The sequence below is a fragment of the Poecile atricapillus genome, chromosome 5, assembly GCF_030490865.1.
Source record: "Poecile atricapillus isolate bPoeAtr1 chromosome 5, bPoeAtr1.hap1, whole genome shotgun sequence".
NCBI classification, from domain to species: domain Eukaryota; kingdom Metazoa; phylum Chordata; class Aves; order Passeriformes; family Paridae; genus Poecile; species Poecile atricapillus.
Window position 1 is genome coordinate 32,500,483 of NC_081253.1, and position 27,233 is coordinate 32,527,715.

The following is a 27,233-nucleotide window of genomic DNA, read 5'->3' on the forward strand; positions in this document are numbered from 1 at the left end:
GACACAGCACTCGAGTGTGGCCTCACCAGTGCCCAGCACAGAGGGACAATCACTGCCCTGCTCCTGCTGGCCACACTATTTTGGATCCAGGTCAGGGGACATTGACCTTCTGCCCACCTGGGCACACGCTGCCTCATTTGTTCAGCCACTGTTGACCAGCACCCCTGGATCCTTTTCTGCTGAGCCACTTTCCAGCCACTCTTCCCCCAGCCTGTATCTCTGTGCAGGGGTGGTTGTGACCCAAGTGCAGGACATTTTCTGTGAGCATAAGTGCTTGTTCTTAACGACAGATGGAATGCTGTAGTGCACAGAAAGATGTGGTCAGCCAGTTCTGGTCAAACTGGGCATCATGAATTTTTGCAGTCATTTTGCATTAGCAATCATTTGTTCACAAGTACCACGTTCCTGGAAATGCATGCAAGAAAACCTGTTACAGAAGTTTCCTTTTCTAAACCTAGCTCAGAATTCCCTTCTTCCTAAGGAATCCAAATTAATAGATTGTCATTAGCTATCATTCTCCACCCTGTAACTCTCCAAACACCAAACTTTCCAGCCATGCCTAGGAGTTATGGTCAACCCTATTTGAGACGGGGTAGAAGCACCAGAGATGTGAAGCTCCCAGGTTTGTCAGAAGAGGTGGCATGAAACAAGCAAGCAGAGAGAGAGAGGCAGATTAATACTCCCACTGAAAAAGTGTTTACAGAGCAGATTAAACCATTATTAGACATTCCCTGCGACAGATGGCACTGGAGAAAATCAAGCGTCATGCATTCTGCCACTCACAGAAATACTCGCTAAATAGGATGCAGAATAGTCGCTAATGAAGATAACACGTAAGAGAGTATTATACTGCTCTAAGGCTTAATTTGACTCACAGGGAGCATTTCCATCTATCCCAGATTGCTGTTTCTTTTTGCAGAATTTCTTTAATGCCTTTTTTTTTTCTTTTAACACATTTCGTTCTGTTACCTTGATGATAGGGCAGTAAACAGCAGAATGAGATTTCTCCTAGGTTTCTTGACAAATTTCATTCCCTAAAAAAAGCAACTGAGGTTGAAAAGCCAGTTTTCTTTGTCTTCCTTTCTGTGCCACTCCAATTAGAGCCTCCCTCTGTTGATGAGTTCTTGCTTGTCTCATCTTGTTAGACGTTGTAGAGTTTACGCTAAATATTTTTATATGCAGATTTTTGATGTCTCCTTAATTTAAATATCTATTGTCTTCCTGCAAATTTAATAACCTATTATTCGGTTATGTTCACGCTTGTTTTATTCAAATCCTTCCATCTTAGTTTACAGCTAATGTCAGGTAGCATAGAAGGACAGACTGCATTAACAGAAAACGCTCTCTTTTTTTTTTATTTTATTTAAATAATAAGTATGAAATTGCTGCAGTTGAAAGTAAAAAGGAATGTCAAAAGTCCCCTCCACCCCAGACCACCAGGTACATCTGATAAATGCATATCAATTACTGTATAGAATAAGATATATATGCACGAGGTTGATGAGTTTACCCTCTGGTTATGGCTCTGCAGCTTCAATTACGAGCTAATCCCTCTAAGTCTGGGGTGACTGAAAAATGGCTGTGACTCAGTGAAAGCCCAATTTCAGAAATGACATTCCAAAAGTTTCAATAGAAGGAAAGAAAAATACTTCAATGGCAAAGTAATTTACATTCTGGATGTTCAGGAAATGTGTTGGACCATGCAGGTTGTGGTTCCTCAAATTGAATTAAAAGCACAAGTCAGGTCCCCCCGTTCAAAGGCATGAGGCCACCGTGACACACCCACAGGATGAGATCCCTCAGAGGTGGCGTGTTCTGAGACTTCTGGATGAGCTGGGTGCTGTCACCAAGGGTCTTCTGTATTCCCAGATCCCACCTGGATGTGGGAATGCTTTCAGAGAGCATGTGAAGTTACAGGCAGGAGCAGCTCCTTGTATTACAGTAAATCAGTAAAGTGCCTCTGCAGTGGGCATAGTAACAAACTGCAGATTTCCTCTGGCATCAAAGACAAACCTTCTGATTTACATGGTTACCTCTTACCCAGTCTCCTTTTGAACAGCAAGGTGTCCTGTTGGGGCCAAGCAAACACACCTGTTCTCTCAGGACTGATACTCCAAATGAGAACCTCAAGATGATCAAAGACATACTAAAAAGTATCAAAACTTTCTGAATCTTACGTCCATTTTCTACTTTAATCAAGAACTTTCCAAGAAGTTGCCAAACTGCTATAGAGAGTAGTGGAAAGAGCCAAAAGACCACACAATTGAAGCTGAGTGTAATGCACAATCCCAGGGGCATTTATGTTATTTCTGAGATACAGCTGCATCACCATCCACACGCTCACAGCAACAGGCTGAAAGGCACACCATTTCTATTGGACCATTTTTCCAGTGAATAAGTTTCCTGTTATAAAGCAGAGGAAATTATATTTATATGATCAGTAACATAATCAATTGTAGTGAACCATTGTAATATATCAGAATTAATTTCAGGACATTTTATTAATTGCCATCCAGGAGCTTTGTTATTCGGCAGAACTTGAAGGAATTCATTGCATTTATCACAGGGCAGGGGTGAAAGTTTTAGGTTTAGATCAGGAGCTGTGTCCATGGCAATAAGCAGAAATTAATTCAATCTCCATGCTCTCTTTCTGAAACAATAATACTTTTGTCTATTACCTCTTTCTTTCATCACCTACCAGCTGTTTTTACAGACACTTCCATTTTATAAACACATCATTCTTTCTTGCTTTTATGATGATTATTTTTTCTCTATGCTCCTGTAAACTCTATAAGACTCCAGCAATAAAGAATATTTCATTTTCAGTCTTTGTGCAGAACGAAGCCAGTCCTGACACTTATCTCTCTTTAAAGAAACTTCTGATTATATACCCCTAAAAAGACCACCCTATTCTCCTGTAGTGCATTGTTCTCCAGGTCAATTAACTGACATCACATGATCTTGAAATTTATATGGTTTGGGCATTTCTCTGTCACTTCAAGGGGTAACAAAAACCTTATTTTTAATTTTCTTTCATTGCTCTTTTTGTCTTGATTCAAACTAAGCTAAACAGTAAGATAGACAGAAGCATTTTATATTCTCAGCATAAATTTCCCCTTTATTCCAATGAGGCAGTCTGTTTCCCAGGGAAAGGAAATGCACATTTCTGTGAGGTACTGCAGCCAAGCTCCTACAATGCAAAATATTAGGACATGCACAGCATTTTGTAAAATATGGCATACATTTTTGTTTCTCATAAACAGACTCTAATTCAGCTCACTCACTACCCATGGACAGTAGGTGTCTAGGCTTTCAGGAAAAACAAGAAAAATGCAATCTGGATAGGTTTTAAATGGAACTTGTTTTAGTTCAGCCAAGAGCAGCCTGGGAGATAGGAAGGGAGCTGAGGAGTGTTCAAAGAGACAGGCTACTTGGGGAAATTTTTTTTGTCGAACACAGAAGAGTCTTGCTGAAAACAGACAGAAATCGCTTTTCCCCTGCAGCAGGCAGAGATATGTACACATGTGATATATTTTGACAAACTCTTGAGAGCTCACTGCTGTCTAGGGAAGGTCATCTCCTCCGAGCATGATCCCCACAGCTTTCAGCTGCATGCTGCTGCTCTTGTGAGGGATCATAATCCCAACTTTCACTGCACACCACAAGGAAAACTCTCACATCCCTTCAGCACATTTCATTCCGCATCCAGGGAACATGTAAAACAAAAAATCCTTTTTTTTTTTTTTTTTTTTCCCAGTCTTGTCCCTTTTATTCTCCTCTCCTGAGAGGGGGATTTCCTGCCCCAGAGGGTAAATTGCACTTAATAATACAGAGTTCATGGCTGCTTGCGTCACATGCAGTCAGGAACAGATGGAGCATGTTGTGCCCTGGCTTCCCACCAATACAAATTTAGGTCTCACATCTGCCATCCCATCCTCATCTCTGACAACATGTGCTTCAATCCTCCTTCCTGGCTTCTCCATCCCAATGACTAATTCCCCTCTCCCATTCCTAAAATGACAGAAAATTGGGGACTGCCATGGCAAAGTATGAAGATGTTTTGCCAGCTTTATGCCAAGAGCAATATTCCCCAGTCAGCAGTTTTGCCTGGTACAGGGTCACTTCTTGCTGCTCCAAAAGCATCAAGAGGCCACAGAAAACCTGAAACTCAGGCCTTCTGTGGCTGTGTGACAGCAGGAATTTAGAAGGTTATATTAAATTTACTGTTGCATGGATGCTTTATGACATCCAGTAAACTGCACATAAGAACCTACTCAGAAACATGAGCTTCAGCTTATCTCCCCTGGTCTGCATTCCCTCTCAAGACAAAAGAAAATTTCCTCCAGGAAAGGGTTTGGAATTGCATTTTAATTAAAAAGCTACTTTGGCAACTCTTCATTTTAGCCATCCTCTTCCAGCTCAATGAGCAAGAAAATCCAGGGAGAGCAGTTTTCTCGGAGTTGGCTGCTGAGAATAACCTCTCCCACCCCACATCTACACCAGAGCATGATGGATGCCACGTTCCAAAACATCTGTGGGAACTATGCCTTTCATTTCAGTGCTTCTAATATTATTTTACATCACTGTATCAATGTCACTAAAAGATGCAATTCCTTTTGGATTTCTCTTAGCCTTCTGAAGTTCTACTGTTGTCAGCCATCTGAAGCCCACGATTTTTTAATCTTGCCAGTACCAGTTGAATATAAATCTTACTTTATTCCCAATCTATGCAAATAGCAGTTTATGGATTGTGCCCTGTGTATGCTGTGAGGGACTGATTGCAAGGGCAATGGTTATTGATTCCAATGCTTCTTGGAACCCACTGTACCATGCAAGTTCAGGGAATTTTCTTGTTTGGGGTTTCTGGTTTTGTTTTTGTTGATATTTTTTTTACTTGGTTTTGGGTTTGTGTGTGTGTTTATTCCAGCCTTTTCTTCTGTAAAATGGCAGAAGAATTCTGATAATACCATTTTCCACTTCCCTTACACAGGAGAGGAGAATCTTGGCAGTCACTGTGTGATATTATTAATTTGATATTAGTATTAGTGAATGAAAACACTACTAAAAAGATCACTTACATTTTCAGAGATTAATGGGATTCCTTGATGCATATTTAGTTTCTGTCATCATAGCCTAATTACCAAAACTTCTTTTTATTAATGAGCAGCACAGAAATGTTCAAAAACAAACAGTTTTTTAAAATCTCACTTCAAGTCCTAAATCACTGAAGACAAGAAGAGACAAAGATCTGGGGACTTTGTGTGGGGCCTGGCAGAGCTTTTAAAATTATATTATAATTATATAGTGGAACTTAATAAAGTTACTTTTATTTTGACAAATCTGCTCTTCCTGAGAACATCAGAATCTCTTCCATTAAGAAAGAGGTAAAAAATTTTCAGACATTGTAAAAAAGGTTAATCTAAAAGAAATAATGCATCTGGTGGGTTTAGATAAGAGATATACTCGTTTCTAAACCTTGTTTCCTGTTACAAAGATATGCTGTAGTGCCCCTGTTGTAACCACAAACTCAGGGGAAGGAAACTTATCCTGGTAGACCAGTCCTGCATTGAAATTTGAAAACACCAAGGGGCTGTTCAGAGACACTTTCACCTTCATGGGAGATGTGTCCAGCTGACTGCCCAGGAGACAGGTAAAGGAATTTTCTCCTGGGACCACAGCATCTGAGTGTTAAAATTTTAAGTCAGTTTATGCAAACTGTTACTTCCTACAAAACAGAAAACCGGCTTCAGACTCAGCTCCTAAATGTGCCTTCTTCCCAATGATGTAACATTCCAAGGCACAGAGAAATTAAATCAGTACAATTATGGCATATAATAATAGTAATAAACATCATCCAAAATTAAAAAGGTAAGTCTCAAAGGACACTTCTTACTGCCAGAACAAGCATGCCCATGGATTTTGTTAAGGTCACTAGCCTGGGGATTTGCTTTTAGGTCAACAATGGCACTGAACTCTTGAAAAGAGGAAAAAAAACCCTATATTAAACCAGAAACATCATGAAAACCACAGGCAATGAGACATAAAAAAATATTTCAGAATTATAAAGAATGGTCATATTAACTTGCTGCTGAGGGACTTTGCAAACCCTGCATTCAAGTTGGAACTGAAGATACAAACTCTAGAGGCCTTATGCTTTTTTCCAAATCTACTTGAAAACCATGCTCAGATTGAAACCTAATCGATCTTTAATCACCTATCATAGCAAAAACAGGAAAATCACAGATTGCAAAGGGCAGTACTGCTAAATCCCAGGAGTGTGGAACCTTCTCAAAACACCACTGAAGGAAAATGTGTTTTGCCAGTTTTGTCATTAATTTGCCTGTCCTGTTGTGGTGTTTTTTTTTAAGACTTCCTACAATAAAAGCAAAGCAAAATGAATAAAAAGTTTTAGGGCAGAACATTTATACTGCAGGACATAGCAGCTCTTGGGTTGGCATACATCCTATTGTATGTAGTTATTATGCAAATTTACTTATTCATAATCAATGAGGTACCAGCTCTTATATACTGTAAAACTTTGAAATGGAATAAAAATGTATTCAGACACTCTACAAGATTCACTACCTTACAGGACACAGATTTCTGTCCAGTAACAAGCCCTGAAGAAAAAAATCCTTCCATCATCACAGGAAAATAGTGGTACCTATTTTCATTTGGGGAGGAGTGAGTGTCTGTCCCTTATATAAAGTGGCCACATTCTACACAATTTTCCTAAACCCATTGCTAATTGCTTGTTTTTGTAAATGCTATGGATGGCTACAAAGGAACCTTTACCAAAATTTGATTACATCTGCTACTGTGCCTTCACCTCATGTGCTCTTCATTGAAACATGCTATGAGCAGTCAAAGAAGAGACATGATTTGTTCTTGACAGACCTCCATATCAGCAGTTTATTCTCAGTTTCTACATATATACATATGGATTATTTAAATTTACAGCATTTTCTTTGCTTTTTGTAATTAGGCTGCCTGCTTAATATTTCCTGAAAGTCTCTGCATTCCATCTGTCATTGGAAATAAGGCTTATTTGGTGACTTCTCTAGTTCTCTGGGATTTTACCCAATTTTAAGCGCAGACATTGCTTTAGTTAGTCCTGAAATGCCCTAGAGAAAAATTCATCAGATCCTGTTGAGCTAAAAGCATCTAACTGATGTAAAAGTTCTTTGACCTCGTTCCTGTACCCTGTTGTCCTTTAATAATTGCATTAAAAGTAATTAAAATAATTAAAAATAATTAACCTTTTATGGGAAAACTGAAAGGGAAGTTATAGGCTACTAATATTTGGTATTTTCAGCTGTTTATTCACATTCCTCATGAAGTCATTTTCTACAAGTTAAACAGTAATTTATTTTAAATCTTCCCTTAAATTACACAGCCACAGATTGCCATAAGGATAAGATTTCCACTCTCCCACACCAGTTCAGCCTCCACTATTTTCTGCCCTCTGCTTGCCCTGCCTCACACACTTTCACTCATTCCCACACCTCTTTGGCCTCCCACCACTTTTACTGCCACATGTTGCTTTCCAGTCTCCAAACCCTTTCAAGCCTCCTACCTCCCTACAGCCTCTAACTCCATTTCACCCCTTCCCTTGCCTATTACTCACCCATTACCTGCCCTTCCCATGCCTTATTCTTGCCTCCACCACCCTTTCCTTGCCAAGCCAACCCTTACCTGACCCTGCCTGACCCTCCCTTACCTTCCCTCCCCCTTCCCTGCCTTGCTTTGCCAATCCCTCCTTTCTCTTCCCCTCTGTACAGCACAAGATGCAATCCCTGGCTCCATGGAAAGACAGCAAGATAGAAATCTAGAAACCACCCTCCCACAAAAAAAACTTGGCCACTGAATCACCTGCAAACATTGCTGCAATCATTTTGTAGTGGCTTTTCCATGAATATTAACTTTTTGGCATTGACTACGTAGGAATACTTCTCAAGGCTACTTTTCCATCTTTTAAAACAGTTGAGTGTCAACTGCTAAAAACCTTTTGGATATCAGCTATTGCCTCTTGATAATCATCATGCATCTCTTTTCCATCATCATCATCAGACAGATGTGTAAAATTACCATCTTTGCTCTCAGAAACAGGCCTGGACCCTGCATATTTATATAAAATGGTACAGAAATCTCAGGTTTTGCTGGGACCCCATTTTAGGCAGTGTCACCTCTGCTCAGAGTTCCCTGCTGACAACTCAATAATCTGCATTGGGTTTTGCCACATATGATTGTAGTGAATATCTCAAGTTTTATAATTTACTTACCTTAGTGCTGTGGTTTGCTCGTGTGACTCTAGACCATCACTTAAATGGAGGAAGGAAGAAAAAGTATTTCATTGTTAGCATCAGAAAAGAAAAAGTATAAAACCCCCTATATTCAACACAAAATGAGTTCTTATTTTTCATAAAGTCCTTGCCTTTACTCATTACAAGATGCTCTCCATTTCACTTCAGCTTAGCTTCACAGCTGTAAAGTAAAATATTTAGTGATATTAATACAACAGGACAACCTTTTTAACCCCTTTTCTTAAAAATTAATACAAGGGGTGGAAATGCAAATATTTCCTACAGGGCCAGAAAGAAGCACAACCCTGTGGTGGTGAGAATTTCCTTCCCAGTCGACAGTGAACTATCCTTATCTCCCCAGCACAAAATCTCACCCAAGGAATTATTAGCATTTGTACTATGCTGCTCATGATCTGCAGTTTGAAACACATCAGTGCCATGGAGAAAAGCAATGTAACAACTTCCTAGATTACACAGAGCAGCAATTAGCCCTACAGCAGATCAATAACATCAATGGTTTTAGCACAAGGATAAATAAAACCTGATATTGATAATAGGTTGTGTTTCAAGCTGCTCGTGCCAGTGATAAAAATTTGATAAGACTGGAGAATTCCAAGCCTTGTTGCACTTCGTTCTGGATTTTTTGTTTTGTTTTGTTTTTTATGACTAAAGTAAAGGTTTAAACTCAGACCATAACTCAATTATGCTGAGAGAGATATAAGAACAAGAAAATAAAATCACAGGATTTAATCTTATGAAGTGTGGTCCTGTCTCTGCCACAGCAACAGCTCAGTGTGTCACTGTGCGAGGATGGGATGAACCGCAGGAGGCTGCTCTGCTTTGCCACTTACATTCTAATGAAGCTTTTTCAGTTCAAAGCAGAATTTTCTCAGAAAGGGGCAGATTCTGACCTCCACAAAGCTTAGTCTGTACCTTGGTGACCTTCAGCACCTGACAGAAGATTGTTCAGTATTTTCTAACAAATCCTGTAAATGTTGGGAACACGACCTTTTCCCCCCATAGCTATACTTAACTACTCCGAGGTAAAATTGCACCTCACTGAATGATCAAGCCACAAAAACACAATGCAGACCTAAGGACCAGATGCTCCCTTTGCCAGCCAGAGTGTATTGAAATTAACATTTCCTTCTCTCAGACTTGCCCTGCATTACAGAAAGCCTCCTTAAAAAATATGCTGTGAACATTAGTACTCAACTTTTTGCACACTTAAGTAGCAAAATCTCATTCTCACTTGAACTCCTACGTATTTTCCAACAGTTTGAAATGTTTCTGGTAGCAGTGTGTAACAGAAAGGGGCACGTTATAAATGAGTTACGTGAAGTAAAAATTATTATTTTTATGTTGAACATGATTTTTCTCATTTAAATGGTCATTGGATTCAAGGTGACTCAATCATGCACTGAACCCAGGGTGTTCAGGAGTGAAATTTAATCATAGACATATCTCCTGAGAAACTAAACATAATCTCATTGTGATCATGTGGAAGCAGTCACTTACAGAAAACTCTCTCATTTCACCCGTTAGTTCCCCTCAGAGTTTCCTTTTTTTCTTTTTTGCCTCAAACTCTGCTTGCTAACTGAAATTATCCTTCCACTACTGTGTGGAAGCTCTTGCTGACTGGAATGTCAGAGTTATATCTATATGTGGCTGTAGTTACATACACACACACACCCCATTGCTCACTTAAGGGTTAATCATTTACTGATTAACTCTGGGAAGGAAATTTTCAGAGGGAACCCTGGTTATTACATGCCAAACTTCCACTGATTTCCAGAACTATCACATTTTCCCTCCATAGAAATGAACTAGCTAACACCTGCAAATTTGAAAAAAATTTGTCCACGTAGATGCCCAACAAATTATTTCAATATTAGTTAAGAAGCCTCATATAAAACTCACTGCAAAAGAAGAAAAATGTATAAAAATAGCATGCCTCCTATACTGCCATATTTCCTAAATAAGAAGTAAGGCTTATTAAAATTCTACTCCATTTCAAAGGAAGAAAAGCACCTCGTTATGATTCAGTTTTCCTAATCTCTAAGTAAATGATTATAAAATGCAAATATTTGCCCATTTATGCATAAAGCAATCACCATTTTTCTTTTTAAAATAAATAGGTGTGGAAGTCAGCTTTAGCAATATTCCCTGGACTTGGTGAGAACCACATCTGACCACACCAGCAGACAAAGGGCCAGGAGCACCACACATCTGCAGTTCTGGTGCTGACAAATTAAATCCTAATTTCTACTGTATGCTTACTCCACAAATACTGGTCAGAGTTGGAAGTCTTCCATCACAGATTTTATTTATTTATTTCTAGTCTAAAGCTTGTGTTTTAAATATATAACTCTGGGGTACCTTCTAGCAACCTACACGTTGTATTGTTTAATGTCACTAAGACGTTGTAGATACCGAGGAACAATGTTTCAAAACAGGTGAACTGACCTTTAGAGTCTTTCTGGGGATTCCAGTCATATTTGTCTCAGACAGAAATTGTATTTTGTTCTGGATTTTATTTGATAAAAGAAGGTTAAGCAAATACAAACAGCCAGAGCAACAACTGCTCGCTCACGTAAAGATACGAGCACCAAACATCCCAGATATATTGTAGGCACATTCCCAATATTTCCACACATACTAACTTGCAGCTTGTCTCTTTATCAGATTAATTTTCCATGTTTACAAAATGTGCTTGTTGCTGCTTTTTAGTTGTATTTTCCTGCTGGTCAAGAAAACAGACCAAAAAGTGGTGATTAAATTTATCTAGACCATGGGGCAGATTGTCTCAAACAAATGCTGCATATTATCTGCAATGTCTTTAATAACAAACACAGCAAAAAGTCACTTTTTGTATTTAAAGAAAAAATCTTGCTATATTTAGGTCCTTCCACAGGACCAGAATAGTGCCTTATGGAAACATTCACTAGGCTTTTTTAATTAACTATGTGAGTAATCACTTTGTAGGAAGGGAGACAGAAACCTTAGCATCCTTGGAGTACAAATTCCAAGCCTACCCAATGAAGCTGATGGAAACTTCCCAGCTTCCAAGTAACAGCTTGTATTTCAGAGTCATTTGCAAATGCAGATGTAAACTAAAACTGATAAATCCCAGCAGTAAGAGAAGGATGAAAAGACCTGCAGCAAGATGAAAGAGAAAGAATAGTACATAGATCAATAAACCCAGCGCTCTAATTGGGCTGAGCTATTTGCAGGGAATATTTCAGAAGAATGAATCATTAGTTATTAACCAGCACACTCACCAATTACAAGCCATTATGGGGAAGAATTTAAAAGTGGTGCCTAGTTATGTTTCCCACTGAACCTGGTCATGAGGAGAAGTGTCCCAGAGACCTCTCTTTGGGGTTTGGCCAGGTCAAGCGTGGCAGAATAAATCAGGATGGGTACGATGGAGTGCCCAAAGGTAGATTTTAATGTTCACAGAGACCACATGGTCTGAGGGGCTGTTCCCAAAGACCCAGGGGTGTGGTTAACCTCACAATGTAAAGGGGTATCTGAGGGCACAGATCATGACTGCAGGACAGGGACGTGACCTATTATGGAGTGACTCCATCAGCATCCCCCAGCACCCTGCCTCCCAAGGATTCAGGTTTATTCCCTCTCTCAGGAACCCAGTCCAAGGCATCATCCATCCCAGATAATTCAGTTCTCACAGAGAAGTCTTTGTTTTCTAAGAGAGTGTGCACAAAAACCCATCACCCCAACTTGTGGAGGGACAAATGACCACGATTACATATTTATTGCTGGCCAGCAGCAATTTAATGTTTCATAAAACTTTAATACACTTGCTGAGTTGAGGTGGATCCTGGAAGAATCTCATCTCAAAAAGCCTCCTCTTGCATCTTAACCACTGTAAATACATACTCAAATTTTCCCTTGAAATGCATACGCACACATGTATGAAATGCATTTATGAGCCAGCCACATATCTTGTAAAATGTTCCTCCCATACAAAATAATTCTTTAAGGGATTAAAATACCCTGTTATGTTTGTTAACTAGAAACAGGACCAGCGAATTATGAGAGAAAGTCAAGAAGTACAAAAAAAGCCACCAAGGAGTAGGATGTCTACACAAGCCTATTTATGGAAGTTTTTGAAGGATATACAAGGAACTTATGAAAGGTCATATATAAACTGAACATCAAGAAATGTTCCTGGCAGTGAAAACGCAGGCTAAACAGCAAGAAGTATTTTTGACAGCAAAACTTTAGTTGGTAAAACAAGCTTCCAAAGGAAGTGCTTCAGCTGGAGCCCTGAGAACTGCTCAAAGCAAGACAGGACACACATTTTCAGAACCCTGAGGTTTACATTAACTGTCCAGATGCAAACTGGGCTCTGGTTGGCATGAGAAAACACTGTCTCATTTTCCTAGTTTTCAGTCAGACACATCTGAAACTACCAGTGTTACCTTATGGTCTTGTCTAGATGTTTTTGTTTTTTTCCCTTAACATTCATTTCTATTATGAAAAAAAGTTTTATCTCCAATTACTTTACAATCCATTAAAAGGCTGTAAGAAAAGGCATTTATAGAAGTAAGAAATGGGAATTTCTAACAAAGGGAGGAATAAAGCAGTATGCATTTCTCTATAATTAAAATTTCTGCCCTCATCACAGAAGTCACTAACATTATACAAATCTCATCAGAATAGTCATCTTGTTTGCAACAAGCTGTGAGACAGAAATCATCTGCAGTAAAATCAGTTTTGAAAGCATCCTTTAAAAGAAATCCTATCGTTCCTTTTTTCTATTTTACTACAGATATTGTTAAAATGGTTACTAGCAATACCTGGCAGATGTAGAATTAAAACCCCAGATATATAAAAATATTAAACCTTAAAGGTGTTATTTTAAAAAAATAATAATCTTGTGGCTCCTGGCTATGATTGCCAGAAGAGTTATTGGTGTATGGAGCAGGTGAATGGAGCAGAAGGCTCAGTTGCCTGGAGAACAGCAAAGCACATGGATCTGCTGCCCCTCAAGTGCCTATCCCAGCTGTACAGAGAAACAGCCATTTAGTGAATAAATGAAGCAGTGAAATTATGAAAGCAGGGAGGAAGTCCCCTAAGGATGCCAATTTTCATGGACTGTGTAAAGCACTTCAGGCATTTCCCACTGTCTGTGAGAGCCTGTTTAATACAGCACACACAAGTCAGCACTTAAAGCAGTGCAACTCCAAACTCACGCCAGTACCAAAAGGTGTCTAACCTGCATTTACATCAGTACAGAGCTCAATTTTGCCTTTCTAATCATAATAGAGTCTTCCAAGTTTTTCCTTTTTCCCATTCCATCTCATTCTTTTACAGCAGCCTCAAACCCAGCTAAAAGCTGGAGCTCCTAGCAGAGCCGTGGCTTTGGGGATGGCAAGCTGCAGTTATTGCTGGAGGACTAACCGTGGCTAAAACTTCTGGAACACCCCTGTTTTGGCTCAGTGCAGCACATAAATTGAAAATTGTTTCGAACAGCTTGCATGTTGTTTACTCTCCAGCATTATTCTAGCTCCATTTTAACAAGTTTAAGCTCAAAACAGACACTCAGGGATATTTTAGACACTCCAGACCCCATCATTTCCATTACCAATAAATAAGTGTTTATATGGACCTGTGAAACTGTTCCAGGTCTCATCTGTGACAATGATGTAGAGATAGGAAGATTATCTTGTCCTACAGTAAGTACCTTTGCAGTAATCCTAGTATAGCTGGGGATGAACTGTTTTCAAACTCCTGAGGTGTCTGAGTTCTGACAGAACAGGCTTGAGGAATGAAATGCAAAAGAGTGATTTCCCCCAGAAGAATTTGGGATGCTTCCTGCTTAGAGATCTACAAAATACCTTTCAGGATGGAGCACAGACTATTCCAAAAGCCCCAGTTCCTCAGGGCTGAAAACTCAGCACTGATTTCTAGTTCTCTGTTTTCTCAACCCTTTCACCATGTTAATCTGAAGCAATGCTGGGATAACAATCTTTTACTGTCTTCTCTGCCAACTGCAATGGTGCTAAAGACTTTCTGCATATGTTCTGTAGATGTCTCTGACAATATCCATTCTCTCCTACAGCACATCATCTGTGTGCAGTTGGAGCTCACAGTTTTCCAGGAGGGTTTTGCTCTCCACATTTGGAAATATATAGGAATTAAATTCTGTAGAAGATTTTAGAGTGCTCCACAACTCCTCTGTTTCCAGTGCAGTACCAGCACATTATGCACATGGAAATATAAAGTGGCAAGTTTAAGCTCTTTAAAATATACTGATTCTTTTTACCAGAGTCTTTCCATTATTAAGCAGCTTAACTCTGACAATGTTTTTCCCTTTACACTATTTACATGTCTATGTTTTCAAGTTCTGCCTGATATAGCTGCGTAACATACTTACAGAACAAAAAGAGATATAAAAACCTCTACTGAAAAATGACCTTAAGGGATCAGACATGAAGATTTTTGAATTATACGCATACTTCAACCACCTTTAATAAATTCAGCCACTTTCCCATTCTCCACCCCCCCCCCAAAAAAAAAAAAAAAAAAGAGCACAGTAACACTTTTAGATCAAATTTTCCTCAGGACTGCACATCACTGAAACATAAAAATGAAATAGGCTGAAAAATGTGGCATTTTCTGGTTCACCTCCTATGCATTTAAAATTTTCCATCCAACATATGTGCAGAATTAATACTTGCACACAGAAATCATTTCAGTTCAAATAAGTGGTGGAAAAACTGAAGGAACAAAGAGTCACTCCTATTCAGAACCTTTCAGGGAAAAAAGTCAAGAACAAAGAGTTAATTTTCTATTCATTTGCAATTCCAGCCAGATGACCTTTTTGCCTGAATTCTTCAGCAACAGAAAGTAGTTTGTTCCTGCTGATTTTCTGAAGTTTTTGGGTTCCTGACTTCGTCCACCAGCAGGCAGCTGCGTCCAGCTACAGCTCTCTTAACCCAATTAAGCTTAATTAAGCAGCATAGTCTCCAAGTTGCTCTTAAATTTCATCCTACCATGAATGTAATGGAGTGCTCTGTTTTCTCCCATCTTGCACCAGTTTTTTCTTGGTTTCTCTTTTCAATTTTGCATTATCTTAATGATTTATTTCTTTGCTGCATTATGAGTTCCTCTATTGCCCCTGTGAGCTGTCACGCTAAGCCCTCAGCTCTCCCACCCACAAAAGTTCAAACCCAACTTCCCAGATGATAAATCCTTAGCTTGTGACACACAGCTTTCCTGAACTGGATTGCAACAGCTGTCTGCAAAGGATCACACTGAATAGAAATATCAGGTAGCATTTCTGCTTCCACCTTTGTGCATGTGATTTCTGGAAAGGATCTGCAGACAAGATAATTGGAGGCAGAGAGTAGAAGAACTTGAGGGGAATCACAACAGCTCTATTAGGAGAGCAGTCAATACTTCAATGCTAGTCAATAACTATGTGAATAATTATTTTCAGTCAAACTGCAATCAGACAGTGTGCATGATGTACCTAAATTATTCAACATGCAGGACAGCTCACACAGTGAAGTGATGAAACAGGAGAATTAAAGAGCCTATTTTTAATAGGAGACTATTTCTAGTGATGTTCTTGCTTCATAATAAGTAGCTAGAAAATAGTGGGTTGCAGCAAACTTCAAGAGCTCAGTCTGCATCAAATATTTCTAATTACTTAATTTCCAGCCTTAATTTTCAGTAGTGCCATAACATATACCCACAGAAACATCAGCTCTCCTACCTTGCTATGGTTTCATTATCCAGCAAAGGTTCTTTGTTACAAAGGAATAAAGGTGGGAGTAAGTAGAAGCATGCAACTAATATTTCATGATAGATAATTAAAGACTAGCAAGAAGTTTTTTCCTCATAAATTGTCACTGGTGTTGCAAAACATGCTGCTGCTAACATGTTTTATGGGATGAGGTGGAACTGGAGGTGGCTGGCAGTAGCACGTGGCTGCTATCACACTGTCTGTTAAGGTAAACTTCCCTGGTTGGAGCCCTCTAAACTTTTACATTTAACATAAACCTCAGCAGGGGAAAAAAAAAAAAAATCTACAACTTCAAATCTGAATTGCTTGTCTTGCTCTGCAACTGGCAGGATTTCCAGAGAGAGAAACAGAATCTGATCAGGGCAGAAGAAAGAAACAATTCATGCTAATTCCACCTTCCATGCCACTTCATTTCTTAAAGTGGCTTTTCACAAAAAATACTCTTCACAAACCCTGCCAGGGAAGATCTCACTACAAGCATAAGGACAAAGCAGATTGAGAAGAAAATGCAAAGGGTTCTTGCAGAGTCCTATATTTTATACTTGCCTTTCATTTTTTTGTCAGAAAAAAATTATTGCATTTTTTTACCCCTTTGCCATTCCCATAGCAGCTTACACCAGCTCATATTAGGTTCATGGCTTTATTTTTTTTTCCTTTGCATTGCATTTTGGGCACTCTCATTGTTTTTACACAGCACAACACATTCTCCAGTGGGGAAATCCAGAAAGAAAGAACCCCAATAGTCCAGATTTCATATTTCCTGGGAGCTGTCTCCTAGGAACAGAGTTGGAGGTGCCTCCAGAAGAAGCTCTGAAGGAAGCTCATGGTGCAGCCTGTGACCTTACAAATGCTGAAAGGGGGAACTTTTGGACCTTGTGGTAAAGAGTTGGTGTGGAGGTGCATACTGGACACCCCAACCTTCTCTCAGCCCTCTGGCCTGAAATTTAATTGCAGAGTGGCCCCAAAATGAACAAGTATTAATATCCCATGCAGCCAGCAGTCCACTGCTCACTCCTCAAACACACGGCTCTGGAGGGTGCATCTCTGCCAAAGGGTCCAAAGCCATCAGGTAGAAGAGGAGAGTTTTACACGTAGAAATTATTTACTAGAAGGTAGAAGTACAGTTTGACTTTGACATTTGAAGGGGGCACAAGCTGACACAGCAAAAATCTATTTTTACAGATTTCCAAGCTGACACTGAGCAAGAGGTGAACAGAGGGAGATGGAACAAGACCACACGTTTTTCTGCTCTTCCCTCCTTCCATCCCACAAAGAGGGATCTGAGACATATTCCTATTTTATTTCTTTGCACAGGGAAAACCAAAAGTTCAAAGTGAAGCTGAAAGCACACTATGATCTTCCCCAACCATAGTTAACACACCCCTGCTGTACACAAAGAAAACTCGTATTTATCTAGCTCAAATATCCCAGTCTCAAAGTTTTCTCTTCAATATAAGGACAATATAAGTAGTGAGGTTTTTGTTTTAACAAAATGCTGATACTGAGACTTTGTGTTAGTGAATAACACCAATGAAAATATCAGTAGTTTTACAACAAGAACACAGGGGCTATGTAAAAAAGTACTCAGAAGCGTTAATGTAAGATAAAAAGTTCAAATATTTACAAAAGAAGGAAAGTTAATTAAGACTGCTGCAGCTGTCTGAAGGTCAGTGGGCACTAGAGGTGGTGTCTAAGATGGCTTTACCCAGGTCTCACAGCTACACTTCACCTTGGGCTTTAGTGGCAAGGTTTTAAAGGCAACTGAACCACATCATCTATTTTATATTATCCCTTCATTTGATTCACATTGCTCCCACTGTTTGCAACACTGCTTGAAGAGGGTGTGAAGGACAAACCAAATAAATTAGTTAATCTGGAGAACATAATCCTTATTTAACCACCTGACATTTTAGAAATGTGGGAGGCTGAAAAGACAGACTGACCCAAACTAGAAAGCAACATTACCCAGTTAAACTAGCCTTTTCCTGCTTTGCTACGAGTACTATAGCCTCTAGTATGTATTTCAAAGTATTTCATGCAAAGCTGTGAAATTATGAATCAAACAGTTAAAAAAAAATTAGACATTCAAGCAGAAGCTACATTTTAGAAAAAGAGAGCCCATATAAATCAACACTAAAGGTATGGCATAAATCCTTGACTTGGCTTATTATCCTTGATACATGATTCCTTGACACAATGCAATGGCATCCTTGGCATTAGTGCCAACTGGAAGATTCCTATACCAGCCAATATAAAGTTTTCTGTATCTTCATTCTGACAGCAGACAGCCACAATCTGCATTTCCATAATTTGTGAATAACAACCAAAGATTATATTTACCCTGACATTTTTTTCCCTTCCCTTGTTTGTCAACCCTCCCCTTACACCTTCCTGTGGCTTTTGCTGCTACACATTTCCTTCATGGCCCATAGAAATGTAAACAAAACCAGGAGCTGAAGGAATGGCCAGGCTTCTGCTTTACACTGACTCACTCTCATGCCACACAAAGGCTTGGTCACCATGGCAATGAGATGCCAGTACCCATCTCCAAACTTCCATGAATATTTAAGGATGGGCAGAAAAAGTTCACAAATCACTTCAACATTTTGCTTCTTTTTCTTCTTATGAGCTGTTACGAACACCATTGCTATTTTCGTAGTCATTCTTTAGTCACGTTTATTTTTTGGATTAATTTTAACAAAGAATTGATATTATTATTATTAAGGCACTTGAATTAGAGCCACAACATGATGTTCAGAAGTACGGGACAAGGTCACACTGTACATAATACTGAAAAAAAAATACAGACCAGAAAAATGGTTATGGCCCCAGAAATTTGAGAAGTATCAGAAATTAATCACCAAAACGGTTGTTACAAAAAAATGTTGCTGGAGAACATCACACATTGAAATTTAATGATTTAGTGCCTTTATGATTTGGTGCCATTGGAACTGAATGTCACAATTCAGTTCTCTCTTCAGAAGAAATGGAGAAGTATTTTGTGTGCAGACCTGGTGGTAACAATTCTGTAATTTTTGTCTGAAACTCCCATTCAACAAAAGGAGAAACAATTTTCTAGAATTACTACAAAAAGCCTATGTAATATGTATATAAGCATCACTAAAGTCCCTTTTTTTTAATAAACTCACAACTGGCACCACAATAAAACATGAGTTATGATGTCATCATAACTCAGCAAAAACTGCAAAATTGAAGCTTTGGTAATTGTGACACTGCTAATGTCTTCTTTATTTAAGAAAAGATCTAAGAACTTTTTTAATTTGTACACATTGCAAGTATTAAGAGATATAAACTTTCTAATGAAAGTTTTTCCTTTTCTCACTAAACACAAGGCTTCTGCCTCTCTCACACCCTAAACTCAAGGCAAATAACATTACCATACTTTCAATATTTGATGTTAAATTAAATGGAAATAAACCCCGGAGTGTCTGAACTAGCTCCAAAAGATGATATTGTAACCTTTACAAAAGAACTACAAAAGCAAAGAAAGAAAATGTTTCAGCCATCTTGTACCTCAGCATTATTAAATGCACAATCAGTTTCCAGGTCTTTCTGAAAGAAAAACCCAAGTGGTAAATTCAATCTCATTCTCTTTTAGCCTAAATCCTCACATTTACTGCATCTAAGTACAGAAGACATCTTTCAGCCAAAATTCTATCCCCAACAAGCCAGCTCACTGCCTGAGAGCCGACATACATATTTTTATAAAATCTTTAAAGCTTGCCACAATTAAAAGTTATTCCACAGCACTGAAGACCACATTTCCCACTCCTCCATGGGCTGCCCAACCTTGCTCACTCCCACTTCGATGGTTCTGCAGCATTTGAAGCTGTATCCAGAAAAAGAGGATCCTTTTTTCCCCCAAGCATGTCCAAAAGTAGCATCAAGTCAGACAGGTCGCTGCATCAAGAAATCCAATGTCTAAAGAGATTTTTAGGCATCACAGACATGAATTTAGAGCCTCTATACATGGCACATGTGTACATGCATATATCCCAGACTTTAAAACAAATACTCTGCTTCTCCCTGTGCAGAGATTCCAAATACCCACACACACAGCAGAAGTACCAGCGGTGTTTCACCCAAGATGATTTCAGGATATAAATCAGCCAAGGACCGGAGGGAGAGGTATTATTTCCAACTGCTATTTTTGGAAAGGAACAGATCATCTTTTGGACACTAGAGCTTTCTTTGATCTGAGCAAGAAACAAAAACCTTTAAAGCTAAAACAGATGGAGAACAATTGCTCAGAGTTTAAAGCTGATTATACTAATCAATAACAGTCTAAAAAGAGATGGTTCCTTCCTACATATATTGCTGCACTGGCAGGGCAGCTGAGTGGAATGTCCCAAGCTGCTCCCAGCTACCACTGTCCCCAGTCCCACAAGGACACCCTGAGGGGAAGAGCATTCCAGCCACATCTATTTCAACAAACAGAGCTGAAAAACAGCACAGGCACAGCTCTAGACCACGTTTCTCTAATTAATCTTCATTTCAGGTCTAATTCTGTTTTGTGCCATGATCTGCATTAACGTGCGGGGATGTAGGTCCAGAAAATGTCAATTGTAGAGGCAATATTTGTTTTACAAGAAAACAAGCACATAAGTTCTTTAAATAATAACATCATTGTTTTTAGGTCAAGTTTTATTGCAATGGAAAAATTACCTTTATCAGAAGTTTTGTAACTGCTTCTCTGCTGCCTACATTACCTCTTGACAAGATAATTGTTGGCAAGACATGAGCAAGCAGAAAACAAGGCATCAGACAGACAACACATCCCTCACCAAATTAAATCAATGTCTCCTTTCAGCTTAGTTTGTCTAGGGAAAAAACAACAACAGGAAATTAAGGAGGATATAGCTCATTTTGGACAGAATGTTTGGATATATTCTTAATTATTTTGAGGTGTGTGTGCACATATTCCATCCCCTCAGTATCAGCTCTTCATGAGCATTTTTATACTTTTGCTTTACTAGAGTCCAGATATTAGTAATAATAATAAATGCTGATACAATTCAGATCCATTCCAAACTGACTACAAAATCATTTGAACAAATGCAAAGTCATTAAGAGGCACAATCTGTTCCTTTTCCAAGAGAGTGAAAATTTATTTTCCCAGCCCTTCATTAATATAATCTATTTTTTGCTCTCCTGAAAATGGAAGCTTCAGCTCTGGGTTATTTATTAACAGTAGAAACAAATTTTTAGAGGGTTATTTTCCCTATCGTAAATCGAACCCTGGACAATTCAAAGCACCCACTGCTATAAAACTATTTTTTTGAAAAAAACTTTGCCCAAAACTCAGGGGTTTTTGCATATTTCATAGACCATAATTAAGTATTTTCAGATTTCATCTCCTTAAGTTTTTGAAATTTGCAGGTTTTCATTAATTCCAAGTTCTGCATTTGGATGCTTAAATTAACATATAAAATAATTTTTCTGCAGGAAAACATCGCTAAGCTGCATGAAATTTAAATAGAGCAGCCTGATGCTCTCCAATGTTTGACAGAGGTACATATCAAACTACCTCATTCCATCTAAAGAAAAAAGCCAGTTCCCAGAGATTGTAATCAATATTTGGATGTTCTCACAATTTAGGTATTTACCAAATTAAATATGTAGTTAGGGATGGATGGCAGTGTAGCTACTCTCACTTGCCTGCCAACTTCAGCCACTTTTAAGAGCATTCAGTGATCAAGACTGACTTTGGATGTGAGATGAGAAGGTAGTTCCAAAAGGGGACAGAGATAGTCAAGTACTGAGGATTATCCCCACCTTTTTTCTCCCCTCCTCAACACTCCTTGAAGTTCACAGAAAAACTATGTTTCCTTCATCGCTTTAAAGACTGTAGTTTGTGGGGGTTATATGACATTTAGAGGAAATGTGTCACTTTCTGTCCAATAACTAAAATATTTATTTTTGCAGGAGACTTTTGATCAGTACTTGTAACAAAACATTCAAACAATGCAAGTGATTCTAAGTTGCTGTCTTATGTCCAATTTGTATCTTTTCAACAGCTCTAAAATGGAATGTGAATATCTAGACTAACCTGAACATCTTTAATCAAGTTACTACTTCAGCTAAGGCTTAAGTACTCAGAAATTTGAGAGTACAACTGATCATGAGAGAAACATGGAATTGTTTGGGCAGCTTGACTGGAGGAGTTTCCCTTGTCCTTTACAAGACTGGTGAAATAGAAGAAACTGCAAGGCCATTGAAGCAGTAAGATTCACTTGTCCTACAAAACGTATTCAACCTTTTATTTTCCACAGGTTCTTCACTTTCAGAATAAAGATGAATTGAATTTACAGTATGCAACAGTATAACAGTGAACACCTGTATAAGTACAGCTACTTTTTTGATCCTTTCAATCTTAGGAGTTATGGATTTTCTTGGACTACATCTATTCATCTCTTCTCTGTAGCAGTTGCACCAGATCCTTCTGTATACAGAATATTTGAAGCTAAATTTTTAAGCAGAAATACTAAAAAAATGTAAAAATAATTAAAAAAAATAATAATAAAAAAAAGAAAAGCTACCTGAAAGTTCATTCCCTGAGCATAATTCAGAGAAAGCATTTCCTGCAAAGGAATCCAGCTGCAAAACCTTCCAGCAGGTATTACAAATTTGGATTCATCACGGCAGATTTCAAAGTCATGAAAGTCAAAGTCTGAAGAGCAAGGAATTAAAAATAAAGAAAAATAAATAAAAATAAAAGTAATAAAAAAAGCTAGGTTAGCAGCACTATGGGAGAAGGATCCAGCCTGCAGTGGCTCAGCATCTCAAGGAAAGCCCTGCAGCACTGCAGGCTCAGAGCGACAGGCGTGGAATGAGGAGCGCAGCTCACTGCAGGCACAGGGCAGTGTTGGGGATGCTGCTCTGGGGCTGCACCTGGCTGCCACCCACGCTCCTCCTCAGCTGCCAGCACACCTGGAAAGAGCCTTCACCATCAGGAAACTTGGAAAAGCATCCTCAACATGACACACTGCCCAGCATCCCCACAGCTCACCAGTCAGAGCAGCTGAACCCGCTCTCCCCCTCCTGCTTCTCACTCCAAAGGAAGCTCTCAAAACCTTCCTCTGAATATCCCATCATTCCCCTCTCAGCTAAAGCCATCAGTGGAAAATAATCACATCCTCAGAATATACACCATTTGGACCTATGGATTTGTTCCAGCTTAAATCTGATTTCTGCATCTAAATATATTCTTTATGGGCGTTAAGGGAGGAACCAGCACCTTCTTCTCCCTACAGCTTCCAAAGCCCTTTTTATTAACTCTTTAAGGCCAAAAACTAAATACCTAAATCACCATATGAAAATTTCCTTTATGTTACCTCTGTTGCACATCTTGGGCTTTTTAGACTCTTGTCTTGCAAATTTATCTCGGCTTTTGTTTCTTTACACATTCATTACATTCATTTACCACAGATATATAACAGGAAAAAAATTAATTGTCCATGAAAGTCCTAAACTTTTTTGGTCTAAATGTATTCAAAGAACTTTCAATGCACAGTGCACTTAATTTCATCATGGTAAACAAGGAGGGATTGCCTAAAAACAATAAGTAAATCCTGAAACCTGTTTCAGGACACCACACTGCGTTCTGAGCTGAGCTCATTTTTAGCAGAAACATTGATCCCCATGGATTTATCACATTCTGCCCTTGTGCCTATTACTATTCTTATGACTTCAGCACATCCATTTTCCTTTGTTTCCAGCATCTACAGCAGCCAATTCTTCACATCATTTGGCAGCTTATATATTACAATCTTCAGACTAAATTTACATGTGTAAGATATATTTAAAATGTTTTTCTTCAGCACTGAGAGTTATACATTTGCAAGAATAGTTTCACATCCACATGTTCAAATTTTGGGTGGGGATTTTAATACCTTTTACACATCATGTCATAAGTATTTTTACTGCTATAATTAGAATGTATTTTTGAATTTTAATTTTTTATTTAATATTAATTTACATTTATTGCTATAACTAGCATATGATTATCATTCCTCACAACCGATGTCATGAATAACTTCTTCTTATATATATATAAATACTGGATTTCATAGATTTTCTGCAGGATCCTTAAGACAATTTTTCCTGGGAGTCCAAACCATATTTGTTCTGCTGCTAAATATTTTTTACACATAAAACCAGTGTCTGACATCACTGTGAATTCAGAGAAAAACAGACATAATTTTAATCTTAATTTTTGCTGTTTTAGGGCCTTGGAGCTCAGGTTAGCTTTTTGACTGGGCAATGTCAGGGGACTGAGCAGACCTGTTTCTGCCAGAGGTTAATATGGTTGAAACAAATAAAAGGATGTAAACATACTTGTGACTTAACAAGCAAATTTCTCTATTCCTGTTGTAAATAGCTCATATTTTTCTACTAAGTATCTCTCTGCCTTTTTTCATCTGTTAATATAGTCTTACTTTTTTTTTTCTTTCTTTCTGAGAAAGAAGCAGAGCAAGAGCATCACTCCATGCACTGACCCAGCACAAGGTCACCAAACTCTGTTAAACACAGCCTGTGTGAGGTGCATCTTTCACATCAAAGATGCTCTCAGACATTTTTACGTGTTGGCCTGGGCAACTTCAGCACCACTTTAGCAGATGTCTCTGTAGTATAGGCTCTGTCGCCTTCCATCTCTTTTTGAATCTAATTCTCTAATATGGAGAGCACAAAAGGGGCTGCAGAGAATGGCTGCAGAGCACAGAGAACATCTCACAGGTGTGATTTGGATTTATCTGTACTAATGACTTTGAGCCTGTGATATGGTTTCAAGCTGAGGATAAATAAAAGTTCTATTTTACAACAGAAACATTCCCTGGAACCAAATCCATTAAGCCTGCAAGAGTCCTTCCTAGAATGAGGTATAAGAGAGTCAGAGGAAAATGAGACAAGAGCATTCTGGTGTTTGGCTAGTTCCATTTGATTTTCATTTGCATTAGAATAGTATTTAGTCTGTTGACAGACCAGACCAGACACTCAAAATGTAATATGTAGGATATAAATTTAATTTGGCAGTTTTACAACAAAGCTTACAGTGTCCCAAGTAGTTCCCTCAATATTCTTCTCTGTTTAAAGCACAAATATGGATTCTATTTAGACAACTTTAAGTTACACCCAAATTAAAGAGCTAACTAGGCATTTCCTGGGGGATGCTGCTCCTGCTTTACTGCAGAGCAATTCTGGGGCAAAAACACAGCAGCTGAGTGTTAGTTCTGTGCATTTCCAACCACAATGTCCACCAACCTTCCCCTACACCAGATATTGTGATAAGGTACACCCAAAACTGTGGAGCCCCAAAAGTGACCTTTCAGACAGAGATGCACATCAATATTTTCATTCTCAAGCAGAATTTGCTTCCTTTTTCTCTTAGTACTGGTGTATCTAACACTTTCTTTCCAATAAGGTATTTTCAGCTGAATCAGGAATGGAAGCACCAGACTGGAGCAAAAAAGTCAAGTGCAACCAGAGACTCACACAAAAGAAAATAAGGGTTGGAATATCATTACCTAGACTGTTAATTGTGCCTTAAAAATGGAACAAACCCCTTCTTTTAAATATACTAGCGTGAAGAATAGGAATACTTACAAGGATTCCCTAATACAAAGTCTCAGCATTGGAGAAGCCTAGCTGTTTTGAGAGCACGCTGTGCAAGAAATATTTTGAGGAACTGAGAAGGATATGTGGGAATCTACACTAATGTCACAGGTTGTCACATACTGATATTGTCCAAAATCCCTGTCACTGCATGCAGCAGCAATACCAGCCTATCCTCAGAGAGAAATGCAAGCAGATTCTGCTAAAGTACCTGAATTATCTCCAGGGAACACAAATCTTAGCCTGATTTTTTTAACCTGTAGTAGAAATGTTTTCCCTTAAATAAAACAAACATAGGATTCTGTGAGATAGTGCTTCTAAGGCATTAATTATTTTTATGTCCCAGTAGGCTACCTGGTACCAGAGGAAGAGAGACATTAACTGCCTTCTGGAAGACAAACAGGAGCAACATTTGCATGCATAATTTTCAAGTAAGTTAATGTACACATTCAATAAAATCTCCACCTTATTGCTAAGATGATGTGTAATAAACTAGGAAAGTATCCATTCATGGAATAACAAGGCTTCATAAGTGTTTGATTTAGGATGCACAGTCCAGACTGTTCGCTTCCCAAGGCAGGTATTGTGAGAAAAACCAAATAAATTGCTACACATCACAGGTCTCTGTCATCATGCTTATATTCGAAGGGCAAAGCTGCCCTAGATGTAAATTCACACAGGCTGTGCAGCTGCTCTACCTCGGTATCAAAGCAAACAGGGGATCAGCCAAGCTATATGGGGACAACAATGAACAATATTTCTCTTTTTACACTGCTACTGTCAGTGTAAGTAGAACTGCTCACCTGCCTGCTGAGGCCAGGCCAGTCCCTGGAAATCTGAGAGTCTGAGAAAGAGCATCAGTGGAAGCACAAGCTGCTCCTGCAGTCCTGACACTCACCTGGGACTCAGCACAGCTTTGTATTGATCCTTGCTCCCAGAATAAAGCATCCCAAGCCAGCCTATATCCACCTGCATTTATGGATGGATACAAGCTACTGCATGGTGGCAACTGTGAATAAAATCACTTTTTTCATTCTTGCCTTGGGAGGCTCCTAGGGACATTTTATTTTCACATCCTTTGTCATATTTCTGAATTACTCTTCTCTGAAGTTTGCATTTGCTAATTAATGATACAACAGAGCATCAAGCTCTGCTGGCAATTTTGAAAGAGTTTTTTGGTATTTCCTTCAATAACAATTGATTTCTTTAATCTTTAGCACAGCAATTGCTGATTTTTCTGCTGAAGGTGCCATATAAACAGACCCAGATCTACCTTTAAACTACACTGTTTAGTGCTGGTAAGCTGCACAACAATCTGCACATACATCCCATCAATTTCCACTTCAGTTTTTTGCAGTCCATTGTAGCATAGAAATCAACTGCAAGGATGGACCACTGCATATCCTGAATAACTGATTCCTGTGTTAGAAAGGACAGGAGACAGGACACAAACTAGAACATCATAGGATCGTTGGCAAAGTCCTCTAAGATCACCGAGTCAAATCATCAACCCAGCA